Here is a 22,578-nt window from a genome sequence, read left to right on the forward strand (position 1 = left end):
GATTAAAAGATGTAATAACCATGTGCAATATATAGAAATCATTTGGATCCTGATTCAAAGAAACATACATTAAAACAACAACAAATCCATTTGAAGCAATTTTTCTGAGACAATTAGCAATTTAGATAATGGAATAGCTGATTCTATTCAGAAATTATTGTTAATTTTCCAGATGTGATGGTGATATTAGGTTATCAAAAAAAGAATGCTTGTTGTTTAGAATAATTACTGAAATATTAATGGATGAAATAATGTGATGTCTGGGAATTGTTTCAAAATACCATAGTATTTGGAGGACTGGATGTGTGTGTGGTTGGGCCAGGATTAGCCATGGGTTTATGCTGGGGCTGGCAATGGGTACCTGGGAGTTCAGGATACTAATCTGTTTACTTTTATGTATATTTGGAATATTCTATTATAAAATGTTTAAAACATGATAAAACCATACTTTTTTATTTATATACAATTTTTTACAAAAGCGTGTAGTTTTTAAAGATGATTATACACACACACGAATACATATATAGATACACACATATAATCAATGTTCTTTGGAATTAAAGTTCAAAAGTTAATTAGGCATTGTAAAAGCAGGGAGGGGCATACTGAGATTAGTTTCTGGTCTCGTAACTGTGCCTGGAATGCATAGCTTATTAAGAACAGACTGCTCACCTAATGGAAAGTGCAGTTTTGCTGTAGGTTTTTTACACTTCTAAATATACTTTCTTTTTAAAATTTTTTTAAAACGTTTATTTAGTTTTGAGAGAGAGAGAGAGAGAGAGAGAGAGCAAGCAGGCAAGGGGCAGACAGAGAGGGAGGCACAGAATCTGAAGCAGGCTCCAGGCTCTGAGCTGTCAGCACAGAGCCCGATGTGGGGCTCAAACCAAAGAAGTGAGATCATAACCTGAGCCAAAGTCAAACACCCAACCCACTGAGCCACCCAGGTGCCCCTTCTAAATATATTTTCAAATTTTCCCTACTTCTTTATCATAATGATAATAAAAAGTAAGATACCTCATTGCTATTTTATAAAATACATCAGATGCTTTCCTTACAGTCATCGAGTTGAAGTTGTATTTGTAAGCACCCAAATGTCAAATCAAGTGCTTTGGCTATTAACCAACAAAACTAGTCAGGCCCCAAGTATTTATGGTGCAAAATAATTTGTCAGGTGTTATGGGAAATACAAATAGACAACAAACTTGGCCATCAACAAGCTTGCAATGTCTGGAACAATTGTTTTTATTTTATTGTATTTTATTTATTTTTTAAAAATACTTTCAAGTAATCTCTACACCCAATGTGGGGCTTGAAATCACAACCCCAAGATCAAGAGTCACATGCTCTATTGACTGAGCCAGCCAGGCGCCCCACAATTATTGCTTTTAAATCTAAACATCTTTATCATCTAGGCGCACTGGATTCATTTAGTTTGCAAGATTTATGGGCACTATTCTATTGACTGAAATTTGTGAGATGCTATTAGCCTTTCAGATTTTCTGAATATAATGTTCTTGTCCTGCTTCAATACAATTAAATACACATGGCTTTTTGGTGATTGTTTCTTTTTAAAGGTGAATTATTAGTTTGAAAGCAAACTGCCTAGAAGCTAATTTGACTATAAAACATCACATCGTGGGAATGGCCATGTTATTGTTAATGTTATTAATGAAACCGTCCCAAAAATAAAGGACACGTCCTTGTTATAATAGTCTGTTCAAGTTGATTGGCTGTAGATGCAGAAAATGACTCATAGTGGAGTATACCTGACCTAATGCAGGTCAGCTGCCCAGCCACCAGTGGCCCTCTGATGCAATGCCAAACATTTATTAAATAAATGTCCCAAGTGAACTTTTGTCTTATCTTTACAATGTCCTGGGATTACTGCCTGACAATGTCTCGAAGCAGGGGGCTGGTTTCTCCAGCTTCTCCCTGAATGAGAGCCTTTCCTTTGCAGAACAGGGACTGCAGAACCTGGGTTTTGGCTCTGTTCCATCTGTATGGAGGCTGGTTTAACATTTAAACAAAATCTCAATAATTCCAAGAATTTTTTTTACTATTATCTTAGTTCTGTTATTAAATAAAAATATGATGTCATCAGAGAAAAATAAACAGAAAAATCATTCCTTATTTAGCAAATCAGAGCAATCCTAAAGTTCAGTTTAGTTTGTCAAGTAGTATGCTACAAGCATTATCTCATTTAATACTCATAACAACCCTATCAGTTGTTAAACTACCAACTAATTTAAAGTTGAGAAAACAGAGACCCGAGAGGATTAAATAATTGGTCCAATTTACTTACCTAGTTATTCAGACCCAGATCTGTCCTACCTCAGAGTCCATACGAGTACATTCATGATCACTATCGCTATGTAGAGTACATTCATTTTGCCTTTTACTCCTATGATCTGTGTTTGTTTGTCTGCATATGTTTTATATTTATTTTATTTTTTTATCAAAACAGTGTCATATGTATTATTGGCTGCCTTCTAAAAAAAACCCATACACTTATCCAGAACACTTTCTGATATCAATAAATATTCTTTTGTTCAGTGATTTAAAAAACAAAAATTTGTATTGTATTCTGTCATATGGGTTTGTTCGGCTAACCTCCCATAATCAGACGTTTTGATTGCCTCTAATTTTAAAAAATTAAAAAAATTTTTTTAATGTTTATTTATTTTTGAGAGGGAGAGAGACAGAACGAGCAGGGAGGGGCACAGAGACACACACACACACACACACACACAGAATCTGAAGCAGGCTCCAGGCTCTGCACTGTCAGCACAGAGCCCGATGTGGGGCTCAAACTTGTGAACTGTGAGATCATGACCTGAGCCGAAGTCAGACGCTTAACTGACTGAACCACCCAGGCGCCCCTGAAGAACATCTGTAAATGAACATTGTCACACACATCTGATGTTTACTTAGAATAAATTCCTAAATGTGGACCACTTATGCATGTTTATATGGTCGAAGTTTCTGGTAGACTACTTCAGTAATGGACAAGCCTCCACATATCCATGTCCATGTGTGTAGTCCCTTCCCGTATTGAATCTGGGTTTGTCCATGTGACTGATATTGGATAATGAGTCATCAGTGGCAGTGATACAAGGACAGGTGTTAAAATGGCACATTGGAGCCTGCCTATTGGTAATGCTGTCACCGTGTAAAGTCTGGGCTATGTTGCTAGGGTCCCACAAAACAGCTGTCTGCCAGAACCAAACCACCAAACCCATGAGTGAGCCATCTCAGACTATTAGTCTGTTAGTCCATGAGACCATCAGTCACCAGATGATGGCAGCCTGGCGCACGACCCCCAGTGAGACACCCCCACTCCCACCCCCACCCAAGCTGGCAGAACCCATCACAATGCTTAACTCACAGAATTGTCGGCAAATAAAGTGGTGCTTTAAGCCACCAAGTTTTGGAGGTGGTATGTTATATAGCAAAAGCTAACTGATACAAGATTGAATAAGTTTTATATATATTTTTATGCAAGGTTATTTGCAAGTCCGGGATGGAACATGACACTGGGAGAGCTTGGTAACGTTATACCAGCCAGTAGGTGGTTTCTTAGTCTTTTCTAATTAAGAAAAGACTTTTCTAATCTCATTTAATATGGATTTTAAATATGCAAAACATCTTTTAATTTCCTTGGAATTTCCATTAATTTTGCAGTAAACAGCAGTTTATATGCTTCCCTAGTAAAAAAGCAAATTATTTATGGTTCTCTGGACAAAGACAATGTTCTATATTTGCAAAGAGTTGAAAAATTATTTAATCATTACTATAACAGAACCAATAACTTATAAAATGATTAAAGCTTAACCTTTCTTTCAGCCTGGAAGCTTTCAGAACTTTTCTCTTCTGTCCTTGTAATTTGCTATTTTTTGCCAGGAACTAACCAAATATGGTTCTGTTTTTATTGACCTTCAATCTTTACGCTTCAAAAATTTTCAGCTCCATTTATTTCAATGATGATTGCTTCAGTTTTTTTGGCTTTGTTTCTTCCTTGGGGAGCCTTGTAATTCTTATCTTAAGTCTCCTATTTTCTATCACTTTTATTTATAATCTCTATTTAGGGGCGCCTGGGTGGCTCAGTCGGTTAAGCATCGACTTCGGCTCAGGTCATGATCTCACGGTTCGTGAGTTCGAGCCCCGCATCTGGCTCTGTGCTGTCAGCTCGGAGCCTGGAGCCTACTTCAGATTCTGTGTCTCCCTCTCTCTCTGCCCTTCCCCTGCTTGTGCTCTGTCTCTCTCTCTCTCTCTCTCTCTCTCAAAAATAAATAAAACATTAAAAAAATTTATAATCTCTATTTCATCATTTTCATATTTTTGTCCTCTTCCTCTACAGTCTGAAATAATTCCCACATTTAATGTAATATGTCACTGATTCCATTTCCTACAGTGTTGGCTTGTGGTTTACTACTTGTAATGAAGATTTTAATTCTGATAGTACATTTTTAGTTTCTTGCTTCTCTTCCATATCACATTCTGTTTTCTTTCCATGTCCTTGTTTTGTCTCCTCATATCTTTTACTTCTATCTCCTGAATCCGTGTCTTCCTATTTTCTTTCTTTCTATTCAGATTGCTGAACAATTTTCTAAATTTTTGTGTGGGGATTCTATAGAAAGTCACTTTCAGATCCACATACCTGTATTAGTTTGCTAGTGCTGCCATGACAAAAGATTACAAACTGCATGACTTAAACAACGGATGTTTATTTTCTCACCCTTCTGGAGGCTGGAAGTCCAAGATCAAGATATTGACGGGGTTCAGTTCTTCTGAGGCCTCTCTCATTGGCTTGCAGATGGCCACCTTTTCCCTATGTCCTCACATGGCCTTTTCTCTGTGCTTGCTCAGACACGATGTCTCTGTGTCCACACTTCTTTTTTATAAGGACATCAGTGAAATTGGGTTAGGGCCCCCCCTAGCAGCCTCATTTTAACATAATCACCTCTTTAAAGGCCTTATCTACAAATACAGTAACATTCTGAGGTACTGGAGACGAGAGTTTCGACATATGAATTCTAGAGGGACACAATTCAACCCATAATAGTACCTCAGTTATAAAAATCATGTTCCCTTTTCCTCAATGCTTAGCCACGCCACTTACAATTCTGAATTAGCCTTCACTTCCTGCGTATGCTGAGCCTAAAGATCAGCTAGAAATGAATGTTTATTGTCTTTTCTAGTCTTCTCTGAGCATGCATGCTGCCCTGGGCACGTGCGTAGCTTTCTGGATTAGCTGGTATACTCAGGAGCTTTTCAAAGCCCTTATTCCCTGAAGAATCTCATTCCCCAATGCTTTCTTCCTGGCGTTTGTCATGTCTATTGTTTGCTTCAGTTGTTAATTTTTGTCCCAGGTGGCAGCACTTGACTGTCAACATTTCTGAAGAACATCCTCCACCCTAAGAGGGTTATAAGTTAAGTGAAACAAAGGTAGGCTTTTTGTGATAATTCTTCAGGGAAACCACAGACAGGTCAAAACAAATGTGATTCCTTGAGAGCAGTTTTCTCTACCTCCTCTAGTACCATGAATTCATACAGAGGATTCAAGCTGCCATCTTGAAGACTGCCATTGTACCAGGGAAAGGGATGGGAGAAGGCTGAATCAAAATGCCATAGAGATCTCTTACTATGTTCTAGTGGCCTTTCTCCTGCTTAAGTGTTCACTTGATTGCTGTAAACCCTTGCCTATTTTACAGAATTCCAATAATGTTGGTTTTTACAGTTTTTGCCAGGTTATTTGGTATTTCTGGGGAAGCACAAGCCCCTTCAGGTCCCTAATGTGCCATCTTCACTGACGTTATCAAACTGCTTGGACGATGTTTGAAGTCCTTTTGTGTATCTCCAAGTGGATAGTGGATTGATCCAAATACTACGAATTTGCCTTCTACAGTCTAACATACTTTCTTCTTTGATGATTGTGGAGGATACTGGCAGAATTTTTTCCCCTGGTTCAATGTGTGCATCTTTGTTATGCTAAAAAGATAGACTATCTGAAAAACTTAGTTTTTAGAATCTGCCACTAGAGATTCTTCTTGTTTTTAATCTACATTCTTACAGTCATATTTTAATCTCTTTTGATGATTTCTCCTTCTTTAGTCCAACCTCAAATGATGGAGTCCTTTCAGGGATCAATTGTAGATTTTTTTTTTTCCATTTTATGTTCTTCTAGGAGATTTTATTTTATTTTTTAAAATGTTTATTTATATTTGAAAGACAGAGACAGAGCATGAGTGTTGGAGAAGCAGAGAGAGACAGAATCTGAAACAGGCTCCAGGTTCTGATCTATCAGCACAGAACCCAATGCGGGGCTGGAATCCATGAACTGTGAGATCATGACCTGAGTGGAAGTCGGACGTTTAACCATCTCAGGAGTCCCTCCTCTAGGAGATTTTAGATCCTTCCAAGCCTGTAAATACCACAGATACTCCAATTATTCCAAAATTAACATCTCCAGTTCTGTAACTTGTTGAATTCAAGACCTAGTTGTTACTCAGTATTTCTCCATAAATCTCACAATATCCCAGAATAAACATATTAAAAACTGGACACTTAGTTCTCAGTCTTGCAATATTTTCCCCCCTCAGTTCTTTTCCAGAGAAAAGCCTTTGGATTGTTGAGGAAGTTCAAAAAGCCTTGGGTTTATAAAAATGATTTATCAGAGATGTTCTAATATTAATGAAACAAAATTAGAGAAAAGGAGACTGGAGTTAGGATAAAATTCAATAGCTGTGTCAAAAAACACAGCTGCAGATCCTTACAAGGGAAAATTAAAAAAAATGTGAATCCACGGGAGTGTGAAGAAAAGAGGAAGTGACTTCATGGAGTTGGAAGTTATAAGTACGTTCGGTGCTTAGAGATTTAAGGTGATAATTGAGAAGCAACATTGGAAATCTGAGGAAGGATGTGCAAATAGCATTGCTGTGAATTTTATCACTATTATAAAATTTAAATGGGAATGTTTTGGAATTTAGGATATACTAGGAGATACCAGAAATTACACATGGGGTTTCAGGCATGAGAAGGTATAAGTATACTTGTAAGTATTATACATTATTTTATTATACATTATTACAGAGACCAGTTTGATCACACATGGTCCCAGAACCCTCACATAGTAAATCAAATATCATCAGATGTTAAAGATTGGTCCTCAAATGTTATCACAAGTGATGCCATGATTGTCTGTGATCTCATGGATATAAAACTGCATCCATACCTCTGTGGCCACCAAACAATTCAACACAGCTTCTTTAACTGCGAGCTGTTTGTAGCAGTTTAAGCACCACGGATGATTTTTTTTTTCAGGCTCTAAGTAGTAGTAGGATTCTCAGCAGGGGTTGGAGAAACCAGCTCAACCTTAAAGTTGTTCCAAAAGCTGGCTAACCAGGCTTTGAGTGAGTCACAGCAGCATTTATCAGCACCAGAGCCTTTTCCGTAAGGTTACGGACAAACTGGACCATGGTTCTAGGAAGGAAAGTTTGTCACCTTGAGTGGCTGGCTGAATTAGGTATAGATATTTTACAAGATTAGATATTTTACAAGACTTATAATAGGAAAGGGAAGCAGAGGCAGTGGAGGAGAGAAAGCTTAATGCTTTACCAGTAAATTTGAATTGTCACTGACACATCAGGAATCAGGGCAAGGGAGGAGGGGAAGTCAGTAATCACTTAGGTGGGGAATCACTCAGAAAAGCCGTGATAAGTGATTGGAATGATGATTTGAGATGAATCATCAAGGAGTCACATAGTTAGACTGTTTTTTCTTTATTTCCTTCTCTTAATTTCTTGTGTCATTTTCTGAATTCTCTATGATAAGATCTGCAGAATGTATAAAATGGTGTGTGTGTGTGCCCAGGCTCTTTCTATTGTTCCCCCTTTTCTTGGCACATAGCTCTTCATTTTTTGGTATGTCACCTTGTGGTCTCCAGACATAATTCCTTGAGGTCTGATTTGGAGAAAAATACTGTAACTTAGAATATGATGTGTTTCTGAGTTGGGCTTCTTTGGCACTGGCACACACAAACACACACACACTCCATACACATTCATTTATGCTAGAAATAAAGACATATGCAACAGTCCAGAAGAAAAAAAGGAACTTGTGACTGTCATTTGTACATGCCCATGAAAGACACGCGACACTTTGAAATGAATTTCTGGTAATTCAGGCGGCCACCCTTCCTTCCTCAATAAGGAAGTGAGGATGTGCCAAATCTGCTACTGTGGGATGGGCTGTGGTCTAAAGGTAAGGGTGGCTGGCAGCATCCTGGGAGAGATAAGTATGGACTCTGAAATGCGGTCTGTTGAAAACCCTGGGCTGACTAGGAGACTCCCTAGTGTTATGGCAACAACCCGCATGGCTGCAGAGTCAGATGCAGCTTGAATCTGGCTGCAAGTCCTTTATTTTATCCTGCCTTAGTTTGAGTTTTGATGCTCATGACCAAAGTCCTTGAATTAATCACTCTTATCCCATGCTACTTAAAAATGTGACATTTTCTCTGCACTGTTTCAATTCTAAATTGTTATGGCATTTTTTCTGCAGGTAAAATTAATAAATAAATAAGGTGAGGCATTTTATCACTGAAAAAGAAAATTGTGACATTTTCAAATGTGTGCCTAGACAAGTCAGTGAGAAGCAATGAATTAGTGAATCAGCTCTAGATAACTCACTGCTTTAAAACTTTAAAGCTAAGTTTCCTGTGTATTAAGGAGTCACCCAGAGTTAGTAAGAGTGGAACTGGGGAGCTCTGAATTGCCATCTCCAAGAAAGCAGTAAAAATAATGCATCTTCAATTTTTTTCCTCAAAGCTATAAGACTAGTTTGCCAACATCTACCTGGATTGACAAGCTTACTGAAAAGAGAGCTGGATTTTGGTTTTATAAGTCTATTGGATTGTTGTTCAAAGACATGATTGACTAATTTGGTAAAACTGGTTCCTTGTTGCCAGGATATATTGTATTAACAATGAATTGCCTTGCATTAAACTAGGGAGTAGCAGATACTTTCTCACACTCATACGCTATTTATAACCACTTGGCGGAGATCATTGTGACCTCTGCTTGACGATGGTTTCCAAGATTTACATATCACTTTAAGAAGGGAGGTGTCCTGGGTGAAGCTACGACTTGAAAACCCAGTCTTCCCAAAGCCTCAGCAAGCTTGCCCCTCTCCAGTGAGAGATGAATTCATTTTACAATTCAAGTGACTGCTCAACGCCATAGGCACAATCTCTTCGTAATGAATGTTGTTCTATAGCATTGTCTTGGATTTTCTTTTTCTTGTTTTTCTTTTTTTTCACCTATTCTTCTCCCTTTTCCAGTTACTCATGATTTTTATAGATATATGTCCAACAACAAGCCTTCAGGGGAAGATGAGAACTAGTACACTCAAAGATATGAGAAAAGATTTGCTCACAGATGAAATATATATTTTTGTGTCAGTTTTCCTCATTAGAGAGGGAAACAAAAATAGAAATTCTGGCCAAGTACTGAGAGCTGAAGAAGATAAATAGTTGTGGAGTTTAGTGTATTTCATCAGATAATTGTAAGCCACAACTTGCTAAGAGTGTGATGAAGAAGTCTCATTTGGTGTCGTTAATTCTATAGGGGGAAGATAAAATATCTAACAATATACTGAGGTTACCCAACTCACTATTTTTAACTTTTGTCTCCACAACCATCTTAAAAGAAGCATGAAGACCATCAAGAAGTGTTTTATGAGCCAAATGTTTTACTCTAATGGCCAACCGAGTGGGGTGAGGAGGAGTCCCAGGAGCCAAAGCCAGATGTGACATAGGGTTGAGGCAGACTGTACAAGGACCCAAAGGGGATCTCAAAGACTGTTCAGATTAGAGCCAGCTTTTGGGAGAAGTGGGCCCAGAGGCACAGGTCTGGAGTAGGATGAAGCTACCTCTAGGTTTAGGCTACTGGGCCGTACTACTGAGTAGCATCTTCAGGGCTTGTCTGCATTTGGTTGGACCTGGACTGCAATGCAGACAGACTTCAAATCCATAGTAATATTCCCTGTCATGTCCAAATGAGGGCTCCATAGTTTTTGCACAAACTAGAGCCTCCTGGAAGAAAAGCACTAACTGAACCACAGCTAGCGTTTGGAGAACATTCAAAACCTGTATATACATTATCAACAATAGTCAACTATGGAAAGAGCCCAAATGTCCATTGACTGATGAATGGATAGAGAAGATGATGTGATATATACATCTCTCTCTCTCTATATATATACAAGTAGATATATATATGTATACGTATATCTATCTATTTATCTATCTATCTATCTATCTATCCATCCACACAAGCCATCAAAAAGAATGAAATCTTGCCATTTGCAATGATGTAGGTAGAGCTAGAGTGTATTATGCTAAGTGAAATAAATCATTCAGAAAAATACAAATACCATATGATTTCGCTCACAGGTGGAACTTAAGAAACAAAACAGATGAACATATGGGAAGCGAGAAAAAGAGAGAGGGAAGAAAACCATAAGAGGCTCTTAACTATAGAGAACAAACTGAGAGTTGATGGAGGGAGGTGAAGGAATGGGCTAAATAGGTGATGGGCATTAAGGAAGGCCCTTGTCATGAGCACGGGGTGTTATTATATAAGTGACGAGTCACTAAATTCTATATCTGACACCAATTTTACCATACATGTTAACTAGAATTTAAATAAAAACTTGAAAAAAAACCAACAAGACCTATAGATATATTTAAAAGATTGTTAGCAGTATAAATTTTATTAAGCATCTTTATAGGAATTACTTTTTGTCATATACTTTATTCTTTTCATTTAATAAATTATATATGAAAAAAGGAGTTTGCTTTTATTGTATACAATTGAGAAGATGAAGAAAAGCACCAAGAAGATAAAAGTCATGCATACTCACATTCTTTTTTCTTATTGCATCCTAGTCTTGAATGTTTATTTTTTATTTTTTTTAATGTTATTTTTTAAATTTACATCCATATTAGTCAGCATATAATGCAATAGTGATTTCAGGAGTAGATTTCTTAATGCCCCTTACCCATTTAGCCCACTCCAGCTCCCACAACCCTTTCAGTAACCCTCTGTTTGTTCTCCATAACTAGGAGCCTTTTGCCCCCCTCCCTGTTACTATATTATTTTTGTTTCCCTTCCCTTATGTTCATCTGTCTTGTCTCTTAAAGTCCTCATATGAGTGAAGTCATATGATTTTTATCTTTCTCTGACTGACTAATTTCACTTAGCATAATACCCTTCAGTTCCATCCATGTAGTTGCAAATGGCAAGATTTCATTCTTTTTGATTGCCGAGTAATACTCCATTGATGTATATACCACATCTTTATCCATTTATCCATTGATGGACATTTGGGCCCTTTCCATACTTTGGCTATTGTTGATAGTACTGCTATAAACATGGGGGTGCATGTGTCCCTTTGAAACAGCACACTTGTATCCCTTGGATAAATGCCTAGTAGTGCAATTCCTGGGTCATAGGGTAGTTCTAATTTTAATTTTTTGAAGAACCTCCAAACTGTTTTCCAGAGTGGCTGCACCAGCTTGCATTCCCACCATCAATGCAAAAGAGATCCTCTTTCTCCACATCTTCACCAACATCTGTTGTTGCCTGAGTTGTTAATGTGAGCCATTCTGACAGGTGTGAGGTGGTATCTCATTATGGTTGTGATTTGTATTTCCCTGATGATAAGTGATGTTGAGCATTTTTTCATGTGTCAGTTGGCCATCTGGATGTCTTCTTTGGAGAAGTGTCTATTCATGTCTTTTGCCCATTTCTTCACTGGATTATTTGTTTTTTGGGTGTTGAGTTTGATAAGTTCTTTATAGCTTTTGGATACTAACCCTTTATCTGATATGTCATTTGCAAATATCTTCTCCCATTCTGTCAGTTGCCTTTTAGTTTTGCTGATTATTTCCTTCGCCATACAGAACCTTTTTATTTTGATGAGGTCCCAGTAGTTCATTTTTGCTTTTGTTTCCCTTGCCTCCAGAGGCGTGTTGAGTAAGAAGTTGCTGCGGGCAAGATCAAAGAGGTTTTTGCCTGCTTTCTCCTCAAGGATTTTAATGGCTTCCTATCTTACATTTAGGTCTTTCATCATTTCGAGTTTTTTTTGTGTATGATGTAAGAAAGTGGTCCACATTCATTCTTCCCCATGTCGCTGTCCAGTTTTCCCAGCATCACTTTCTGAAGAGACTGTCTTTATTCCATTGGGTATTCTTTCCTGCTTTGTCAGAGATTAGTTGGCCATACGTTTGTAGGTCCATTTCTGGGTTCTCTTTTCTGTTCCATTGATCTGAGTGTTTTTGTGCCAGTACCATATTGTCTGATGATTACAGCTTTGTAGTATAGCTTGAAGTCCGGGATTGTGATGCCTCCAACTTTGGTTTTCTTTTTCAAGATTGCTTTGGCTATTCGGGGTCTTTTCTGGTTCCATACAAATTTTAGGATGATTTGTCTTAGCTCTGTGAAGAATGCTGGTGTTACTTTGATAGGGATTGCATTGAATATGTAGATTGCTTTGGGTAGTATCAACATTTTAACAATATTTGTTCTTCCTATCCAGGAGCATGGTATCTTTCTCCATTTTTTTGTGTCTTCTTCAATTTCTTTCATAAGCTTTCTGTAGTTTTCAGTGTATAGATTTTTCACCTCTTTGGTTAGATTTATTCCTAGGTATTTTATGGTTTTTGGTGCAACTGTAAATGGGATCCATTCCTTGATTTTTCTTTCTGTTGCTTCATTGTTGGTGTATAGGAATGCAACCGATTTCTGTGCATTGATTTCACATCCTGCAACTTTGCTGAATTTATGGATGAGTTCTAGCAGTTTTTTGGTGGAATCTTTTTGGTTTTCCATATAGAGTATCATGTCATCTGCAAAGAGTGAATGTTTGATCTCCTCCTGGCCAATTTGGATGCCTTTTATTTCTTTGTGTTGTATGATTGAAGAGACTAAGACTTCTAATACTATGTTGAATAACAGTGGTGAGAGTGGACATCCCTGTCTTGTTCCTGACCTTAGGGGGAAAGCTCTCAGTTTTTACCCATTGAGGATGATATTAGCGTTGGGTCGTTCAAATATGGCTTTTTTCATGTTGAGGTATGTTCCTTCTATCCCTACTTTCTTGAGGGTTTTTATCAAGAAAGGATGCTGTATTTTGTCAAATGCTTTCTCTGCATCTATTGAGAGGATCATATGGTTCTTGTCCTTTCTTTTATTGATGTGATGAATCACACTGATTGTTTTGACGATATTGAACCAGCCCTGCATCCCAGGTATAAATCCCACTTGGTCGTGGTGAATAATTTTTTAAATGTATTGTTGGATTCTGTTGGCTAATATCTTGTTGAGGATTTTTGCCTCCATGTTCATCAGGGAAGTTGGTGTATAGTTCTCCTTTTTAGTGGGGTCTCTGTCTGGTTTTGGAATCAAGGTAATGCTGGCTTCATAGAAACAGTTTGGAAGTTTTCCTTCCATTTCTACTTTTTGGAACAGCTTCAAGAGAATAGGTGTTAACACTTCCTTAAATGTTTGGTAGAATTCCCCTGGAAAGCCATCTGCCCCTGGACTCTTGATTTTTTTGGGATATTTTTGATTACTAATTCTATTTCTTTACTGGTTATGGGTCTGTTCAAATTTTCTATTTCTTCCTGTTTCAGTTTTGGTAGTGTATATGTTTCTAGGAATTTGTCCATTTCTTCCAGATTGCCCATTTTATTGTCATGTACTTGCTCATAATATTCTCTTATTATTGTTTTTATTTCTTCTGTGTTGATTGTGATCTCTCCTCTTTCATTCTTGATTTTATTTATTTGGGTCCTTTCCCTTTTCATTTGATCAAACTGGCTAGTGGTTTATCAATTTTGGTAATTCTTTCAAAGAACCAGCTTCTGGTTTCATTGATCTGTTCTGTTTTTTTGGTTTCGATAGCATTAATTTCTGCTCTAATCTTTATTATTTCCTGTCTTCTGCTGCTTTTGGGTTTATTTGCTGTTCTTTTTCTGGTTCTTTAAGGCATAAGTTTAGGTTGTGTATCTGAGATCTTCCTTTCTTCTTTAGGAAGGCCTGGATTGCTATATACTTTCCTCTTATGACCGCCTTTCCTGTGTCCCAGAGGTTTTGGGTTGTGGTGTTATCATTTTCATTGTCTTCCATGAACTTTTTAAATTTTCTCTTTAACTTCTTGGTTAGCCCATTCATTCTTTCATAGGATGTTCTTTAGTCTCCAAGTATTTGTTACCTTTCCAATTTTTTTTCTTGTGGTTGATTTCAAGTTTCATAGCGTTGTGGTCTGAAAATATGCACAGTATGATCTCGATCTTTTTGTACTTGTTGAGGACTGATTTGTGTCCCAGTATGTGATCTATCCTGGAGAAGATTCCATGCGCACTGGAGAAGAATATATATTCCGCTGCTTGAGGACGAAATGTTCTGAATATATCTGTTAAGTCCATCTGGTCCAGTGTGTCATTCAAAGCCATTGTTTCCTTATTGATTTTTTGATTAGATGATCTGTCCATTGCTGTGAGTGGGGTGTTGAAGTCTCCTACTATTATGGTATTACTATCAATGAGTTTCTTTATGTTTGTGATTAATTAATTTATATATTTGGGTGTTGCCACATTTGGTGCATAAATGTTTAAAATTGTTAGGTCTTCTTGGAAGATAGACCCCTTAATTATGATATAATGCCCTTCTTCATATCTTGATACAGCCTTTATTTTAAAGTCTAGATTGTCTGATATAAGTATGGCTACTCCAGCTTTCTTTTGTTGACCATTAGCATGATAGATGGTTCTGCATCACCTTACTTTCATTCTGAAGATGTTTTTAGGTCTAAAGTGGGTCTCTTGTAAATAGCATATAGATGGATCTTGTTTTCTTATCCATTCTGTTACCCTATGTCTTTTGATTGGAGCATTGAGTCCATTGATGTTTAGAGTGAGTACTGAAAGATATGAATGTATTGCTATTCTGTTGCTTGTAGAGTTGGAGTTTCTGGTGGGGTTCTCTGGTCCTTTCCAGTCTTTTTTGCTTTTGGTCTTTGTTTGTTTGTTTGTTTATTTATTTATTTATTTATTTTTCCATCTTTTCTCCCCTCAGAGAGTCCCCCTTAAAATTTTTGCAGGGCTTGTTTAGTGCTCACAAACTCCTTTAATTTTTGTTTGTCTGGGAAACTTTTTACCTCTCTATTTTGAATGACAGCCTTGCTGGATAAAGAATTCTTGGCTGCATATTTTTCTGATTCAGCACATTGAATATATCCTGCCACTCCTTTCTGGCCTGCCAAGTTTCTGTGGATAGGTCTGCTGCAAACCTGATCTGTCTTCCCCTGTAGGTTAAGAATTTTTTCCCTTGCTGCTTTCATGATTCTCTTGTTGCCTGAATTTTCTGAATTTGACTATGATATGCTTTGTTGATGGTCAGTTTTTGTTGAATCTAATGGGAGTCCTCTATGCTTTCTGGATTTTGATGTCTGTGTCTTTCCCCACATTAGGAAAGTTTTCCGCTAAGATTTGCTCTCATAACTCTTCTACCCCTATTTATCTCTCTTCTTCATCTGGACCCCTATGATTCTGATGTTGTTCCTTTTTAATGAATCACTGATTTCTCTAATTTTTAAATCGTGCTCTTTTGCCTTAATCTCCCTCTTTTTTTCTGCTTCATTATTCTCCATAAGTTTGTCCTCTATATCACTGATTCTCTGTTCTGCCTCATCCTTGCTGCTGTGGCATCCATCTGAGGTTGCAGCTCAGTTGTAGCATTTTCTATTTCATCCGAACTAGCTTTTACTTCTTTTATGTCCGCAGAAAGGGATTCTAATCTATTTTCAACTCCATCTAGTATTCTTATTATTGTAATCCTAAATTCTGGTTCAGACATCTTTCTTGCATCTGTGTTGGTTAGGTCCCTGGATGTCCTTTCTTCCTGCTCTTTCTTTTGGGGTGAATTCCTTCGTTTCATCATTTTGCAGGCAGAAAAGGAATTAATGAGGTAAAAAAATTAAAATTAAAAAAATTAAAAAATTAAACACACACACACACAAAATCAAATAAATGATGCTAGGTTCTAGGTGTGTTTTGATCTGGGTGTTGAAAGGGGCTTGATATATTACAGAAAAAAGGGGAAAGAAAAAAAGGAAATTGTTTGAAAATTTGAAAAAATGAATATACCGAAGTAGACTAAAGTGAAATGATGGAAGTGAAATAGAATTTGAAAAAATTTACACAAAAGTAAAAAATATAGTAAAAAAATTAAAGAAAAGTATTTTTAATAAAAATTGAAAATAAAAATGAATTTTTTCTCTTTCTGTATTCAAGAAAAAGATAAGAAACTAATAAGAGAAAAAAGAAAAAAGAAAAAAGAAAGAAAGAAAATTGAATAGAGGACCAGTGAACAGACTGAAATACGACTGAAATTACTTCATTTTTCCCTAGAAGTCAAACTGTGAAGTGCTTTATAGTCCATAAACTAAGCAGGCAGAGAGACTTGTGTTCCTGAAGAGCTAGGTTGGCCCAGTTGGGCAAGGCTCAGTGTAATGGCTCCATTACCCATTAGATGGCGCTGCTTATCTTACTGGGGTGGATTGTTGTGGCGCTTGTAGGTGCATAGGCGCATGCGCGGGAGCGTTGAAACTGGTGTCACTCAGCTACCCAGTCTCTAGTATTGGAACTCTGTTCTCCCTGATCAATAATCAGGCATGGTCCTTTGTCTTCGGCTTCCGTCCACTATCCACTTTTACACTGTCCGTGACCAAGCCCCAGGTAGCACCTTCCTCCTGAGTTTTATCTCAGATGGGACTGTTTTTCCAAACCCCTTACTTCTGAGGGACTGCGGCTTTGACCCGCTCCACCCCTCTGTGGAGGGTCTCACTGAGCAATGGCTGGGTGCCGGCCACACCCAGGAACGTTTGTGGGACTGTGCTGCTGCCGATGCCCAGAGACTGTGGCCAGTTGCCAGCCCACCACAGAAAAAGTTCACAAGATAGTGTAGCAGCAGCATTTCAGGGATTATGGAAAATCACAACACACATCTGGCACCAGGCTTCACCCTTAGTGATCTTGTTCTAGCACCAGAGAATGTGGTTGTTCTCCAGGGTCCACTGGGGTCCTGCCTTTGGGGGACCCATACAGCCTCTACCAGGTGTCCTCCCAGCAGGGGAACCGCCTCTCCCTGTGTGGCCTGAAGAACCCCGGACTCCACTCTGCTCCTGAGTATTCACCCTTCCCACCAAAGCACCGCCAGGTATTGAGCCACGGAGTTGCAGACTCTGTGCTCCCCCTGTTTATAGTCTTAATGGAATTTAAGCCCTCTCCTTTCTCCTTTCTGCCTTTTTATTTCAGTCCCTGTGGCTGTTTCCACTTTTCCACTTTCTCTCCAGCTGCTTTTGCGGGGGGGGGGTGCTTTTCCCGTATTCTCCTCCCCATCTCTGCCCTCTCTCCACATGCAAAAGTAGTTCCCTGTCCTCTGAAGCTTCTCTCTACCCCAGTTCACCTCTCCATGCCGTGTACCTGCTGAATTCTGTGGTTCAGATTGTGCAGATTGTTGTGTTAATCCTCCAATCAGTTTTCTAGGTGTGTAGGATGGTTTAGTGTTGGTCTGGCTGTATTTCATGGATGCGAGACACACAAAAAACTTCCATGGTATTCCGCCTGCATACTCACGTTCTTATAACTTACAGATAATCACGTTTACATTTTCATGTTTTTTCTTCTTTTCATCTTTTTTATGTGTCTACAAAACGAAATGAAGAATATACTGATTTTGGTAGATGCAAAATATACAAAACTCACCTAACTGCCTGCCTGGAGAAGAGTCACAGGATAAGGAAAGGGGAACAGAAAAATGCATAGGTTATTGTTCACAGTGTTCTATTGCACTAATATCAGATCATCCTTGCACAAATGTACAGTCAATTTTTTGGATATCATTGACTTATTGGGAAAAGAAAATATGGACTATTAATATATCTTATTACAGGTATCAATCATGGGCATCTTTGACTAGGCAGAATGAGATTGAGAAAGTTCACTTAAAAAAATATTAAAGCATGGGGTGCCTGGCTAGCTCAGTTGGTTGAGTGTCCGACTTTGGCTCATGTCATGATCTCACAGTTTGTGGCTTTGAGCCCCATGTCAGGCTCTGTGCTGAGAGCTCGGAGCCTGACACCTGCTTCAGATTCTGTGTCTCCCTCTCTCTCTGCCCCTCCCCCACTTGCTCACTCTCTCTCTCTCTCTCTCTGTCTCTCAAAAATAAATAAACATTAAAAAATATATATTCAAGCATGTATTTTTCAGGGCAGAGTCAGCCAGACTCATGGTGCAGTATGATTAAGGAGGATACCTAATCATTAGCTTGGGGCATGTTGGATCTGGGGTGAATACCCACATGCCATCCAGATAGACTGAAATCTCAGACTCAAACTAAACTTTACTCATTTTAGGGCATAATCCCTCACGGGTCAGATCAACTGTTTTCTGGCACTCGTGCTGCCAGAGGAGTCACTGCCCTGCCCTCATATCCAAAACATTTTCTTTCCCACAGGCAGCCTATTTTCCCAGGATCTTTGACACAGGTAATTTCTGGTAGATTCATCACCCTGTAAAGATGGTATTACTACTTCCATTTTACAGATGAAGAAACTGAGGTTAGTGGAGTTTAAGTAACCTGCCCAAAGTCACATAGCTGGGAAGTGAATTCAAATCATTGTGATTCCAAAGTCCATCTCTCTCTCTCTCTCTTTTTTTAAATCTAATTTAGTTAATGTATAGTGTAATAGTGATTTCAGGAATAGAACTTAGTGAGTCATCACTTACATATAACACCCAGTGCTCATCCCAGCAAGTGCCCTCCTTAATGTCCATCACCCACTTAGCCCATCCCCTCACCCAACACCCCGCCAGCCATCCCTCAGTTTGTTCTCTGTATTTAAGGGCCTCTTATGGTTTGTCTCCCTCTCTGTTTTTATCTTACTTTTTGCTTCCCTTCCCCAATGTTCATCTGATTTGTTTCTTCAATTCCACATATGGGTGAAATCAAATGATATTTGTCTTTCTCTGACTTATTTCACTTAGCATAATACACTCTAGTTCCACCCACGTTGTTGCAAATGGCAAGATTTCATTCTTCATGATCTCTGAACAATATTCCATTGTATATACAGATCTATCTATCTATCTATCTATCTATATCATCTACTTGTATATGTAGATAGATGGATAGATAGATAGATAGATAGATAGATATCACACCATCTTCTTTATTCATTTATCAGTCAATGGACATTTGGGCTCTTTAAATAGTTTTCCCAGGGCTTTTGCACTTACTGTTCCCCTATAAATTCATGTACTTGCTCCCTCACCTCAGGAGCACCTTCTTCATATGTTACCTTCTTCAACCACCTGCTTTAAAATGATAACACACCTGCTCACCTCACAAACACACATACACATACCCCCATCATATTCTTTTCCTGTAATGTTTTTCTCCATAGCATTTATCACCATCTGCATGTATGTTGCGCTTATTGTTTACTATCTACCTCTCCTTTCCCCCACACCTGAATATAGGATTCTTGAGAGCAGGAATTCTCAACTGTTTTGCTCATTCTTGTATCCCAGAGGTTAGAAGAGTATTTGGCACGTAGTAAGCACTCAAAAAGTGCTTCAGTTGAGGCTTTAACTGGAGGACAGCAGGGACCACAGCCCTACCTGTTTTTAAACCATAAACCATAAAGAAAACTCACCTACTGCTAACACAAAATAGGAATGATTAACTTGGTATTCATCCTGCCCTAGCTGGTCAGGGAGCCAGAGTTGAAGGAACAGAGGAAGATGTTACTAAACCTCGAAGGGGTTCAGAACAGGTTGTTGTTCCGTCCTCAGTTTTTGCATCTACCAGATGAGGTGGTTGAACAGAACATCTGCAATATTGTTTACAACTCTAACACTCTATTTTTATTATCTCCCTTCACATCTACATGCCAAACAAAGAAAAAACTTAGGACACTAGGACCAATGAGAAGCTCATTTTCACCCTGTGGGTGTTGTCAATAATTTTACCAGAACAAAGGTCACAAAATTCTACTGAGAATCTTCTCCCAGCCAAAGCTACAATCTCACAGCTGTGCCGTCTTTTTGGGTTTGTGTAGAACAAATTTCTTTTTCCTAGGTCCTAATTGGTGCCAAACCCAATATTATTACATTTGCATTGACTCGGATGTCAACTTGTCCCAGGACTTGTCAAACCAATTCAGATGGAGGGAATATCTTAGAAACCTTTCTTGTGTTTGCTGTCCTTGATATATTGAAATTTCAACATATACATATAATAACATACAAAATTTGGAGCTAAATCATAAACCATTGTATATGCAGGTTTCAGTAGAGACAAATAGAAGATACTGAATTTTTAAAGAGTTTATGGCAGAAAAACTTTAAATTAAGAAAATTTTATCTTATCATTGATTTGATCTTATTTTCTTCAAACTGAGAAGCACTGGCCCATCACCTGCATTTCAGAGCCTGGGCTGGAAGGTCAGCATAGAGTGGTATAGAGCATAGACTCTAGACCTATTGGTTGTAGACTTTGGGTGGGTTATTTAACCTCTCTGTGCTTCATTTCTCTTAACTATGAAATGGAGGTAATGATGATAGCACCTAACTCCTATGGTTTTTGAGGAATCCAAATAAGGAGGTACAAAATAGACTCTTCAACTGAGCCAGGTACCCAACAAAGGCTTGACCAGCATTGGCTATTATTACTCATCACTGGAGGCCACAGTGAGGTGCTCTTAGGAAATGGTTAACTCAGTCAGGGAGAGAGAGAAAAAATAAGAGCATTTGAGAAAAATGTTGGAATTAACAAGAAGGGAGAGGAACAGGTATGGATAGCACAAAGCCGCTGGAGAAGCCACATATGTTTATTTGACTTGGATTTCTGTTAGTTTAAACCCTTAAAAAAATCACTTATCTGGTGGGTAGAGCCTGAGGTTGTTGACTGTTGAGGCCAGGGTGCAAGGGTCATGTGAGCCCTCAGAGTTTTGAGCAAAAAGGCTATTTCACGTGTTCTTTCAAGTCATCTATCTCCACGCAATTCTGGGGCTGGGTCAGGAATATCAGGGGCCTGCAATGTAAGGACTTTCCAAGAGTAATCTTTCAAATTGAGGGGAAAAGTTTAAAGTTGTTTTTTTTTGTTTGTTTGTTTTTTGTTTTTTTTTTGTTTTTTGTTTGGTTTTGGTCTGGTTATGTTTTAAAGTAATTTCTTAAGACCAAGGGCTTATGAAAAGAAATGATGTAGCCAGAATCACAACGCTCTTGCAGGGTGTGGGGGGACGGGGGTACCAGCGTCTTGCGCCTCCTTTCAAGGGAATCCACACCTTCCAAAGCCTGTTGAAGCCCTCAGCTGGCTTCCTAAGCCCACTGTGTGTTTGGGGTTATTGTTTTGAGTGTATTCAACCTTTCCTCAGAGTCACTGAACTGTGCTTAGACTGGCCTTCAGGGCATTGACCCATCAGCAAATAGATAATGTTTTAGAAAAAGCTTGAATTCTGTTCAGTGTTTAGCAATGATGAAAACTGAAGTTGGAAAAGGTTGTAAAACCTTTGACTCTCCACGGTAGAGTCTGTTGTTTTTCTGGCTTCTTCAAGTCCTCGCTCACAGGTAAGTGACTTCTATTCTTTCCAGCATTTGAGGACCATGTTCTGCAAGTCCATTTCCTCCAAGTTTTACTTTGTGGGGTATTGTGTTTCTGATTCACTAAAGGCTATCCTCTTGTCATGCAATAAACAGTACCATAATGCCATAATGCTTGGATAAGAACTTGCAGAATATATTAGTAATTTAATAATATATTATACAATATGGGTGACTCTTGGTTGCTGTCTCATTTATAGCAATGTTACTTTATGCATCAATTGTTTTGAGAGAGAGAGAGAGAGAGTGTGTGTGTGTGTGTGGTGCAAATGGATGAATGGATTGAATAATGTGCCCAAAGTAAAAATGCTAGAGAGCTTTTTTGTCTTGGGTTTATGAAAGTGCAATTCTGTTTGCACTGATAACCACAAATCCCATCTGGAAAGCTGGTGCTGTTTTAATACAGATCTATGCCAACTTCATCTTTTCTCCAACACCATGCTTATATCCCTCATTCTCCCAGTTTTCAATAATTTAGATACTAAAAAATATGAGCTCTGGATGTATGGCTAGAGGGGAAACATTGATTTCTAGAAACTAATTTCCATTTTTAGGTTTCTCTAGCCAGTAGAACTCACATGTTGTGGATGATTTGAACACATCAATCAAATATTATTCATGTTGAAGACTGGGAATAAGGTGTGGTAATTCCAAATGTTTTGAGGGAAGAATAGTTAACTAGATATATTAGAGACAAATTATAATGACTGTACAAAAAACTCTAATAGTGGTTATTACTAAGTTTTTAAAGTATTAGCTTATTTATAGGCTCTTGTTTAATAAAGTTTCTTTCTGTGTGCAGCCACAACCCCCACCTCACCCCCACACCCCTACCCTACCACTCCAGACTTGGC

The 22,578-nt window shown here is 38.3% G+C and overlaps 1 protein-coding gene across 4 annotated transcripts in view; it reads left to right on the forward strand.

The window, feature by feature from the left end:
• The first annotated feature begins 21,283 nt into the window (after positions 1 to 21,283).
• The window catches only part of ABCB11 (ATP binding cassette subfamily B member 11), a 90,272-nt gene continuing 88,977 nt past the window's right edge, over positions 21,284 to 22,578 (forward strand). For 2 of the 4 annotated variants that reach the window (XM_053907984.1, XM_053907982.1), the window contains exon 1: positions 21,307 to 21,691. The gene's annotated coding sequence lies outside the window, so the exon portion shown is untranslated. Of the gene's footprint in view, positions 21,692 to 22,578 lie in introns of all 4 variants that reach the window. The other 2 variants (XM_053907992.1, XM_053907976.1) reach the window with 2 other exon arrangements.

This window comes from Panthera pardus, unplaced genomic scaffold, assembly GCF_024362965.1.
Source record: "Panthera pardus isolate Hobbes unplaced genomic scaffold, ASM2436296v1 HiC_scaffold_10, whole genome shotgun sequence".
NCBI classification, from domain to species: Eukaryota; Metazoa; Chordata; class Mammalia; order Carnivora; family Felidae; genus Panthera; species Panthera pardus.